Source organism: Psammomys obesus, unplaced genomic scaffold (assembly GCF_907164565.1).
Source record: "Psammomys obesus unplaced genomic scaffold, mPsaObe1.curated_primary_1811, whole genome shotgun sequence".
Taxonomy (NCBI): Eukaryota; Metazoa; Chordata; class Mammalia; order Rodentia; family Muridae; genus Psammomys; species Psammomys obesus.
Window position 1 is genome coordinate 19,941,650 of NW_026596051.1, and position 790 is coordinate 19,942,439.

Consider the following 790-nt stretch of genomic DNA (forward strand, 5'->3'; position numbering starts at 1 on the left):
CATAAGTGACTGAAAAAAAAAAAAGGCTTCTTAAAAAATTATTTAAAGCCAGGTGTGGTGGCAAATGCCTTTAATCCCAGCTCAGTAGGCAGAGGCAGGCATATCTCTTTGAGTTTGAAGCCAGCCTGGTCTACAAAGAGAGGTTCAAGACAGCCAGGATTGTTACGTATAGAAACATTGTCTCAAAACAAAAACACCAAAATTCTTTTAAAAATATTATGTGTATGCTACATGTGTGAAGGTCCCCATTGAAGAGGGTAAGGATCCCTTAGAGCCGGAGCCACAGGAGGCTCTGAGCCACCTGAACTGGGTGCCAAGAACCAAAGACAGGTGCTCTGGAAGAACAGCAAGGTGCTCTGGAAGAACAGCAAGCACTCTTTTTTTTTAATATAAAAAATAAAAATTTAATTAAAAAAGAATTATTTTTACAATATTTTTGGTGAGGGAAATTGATGAGGATAAAATAAGCATCCATGAAGTCTATCCTTTAAACATATAAAAATTTAAAAAGTATATATTTAACAAGCTATCTTTCTCTTGAAATTAAAGTTGAAAATAAACTTGTATTAGTTCACATTTCAGCAAAACAAAGACTAGCAGTACTGACAGCAATGCATCCAATGAATAATGATAGGGTCTTTTTCTTCTTCTTGCACTTCAAGTCTAAGGGTTTTGTTTTTTTTTAACTTTTATTAATTACACTTTATTCACTTTGTATCCCCCCCATAAGTTCCTCCCTTCCTCCCCTTCTTCATGCATGCCCCTCCCCAAGTCCACTGATAGGGGAGAT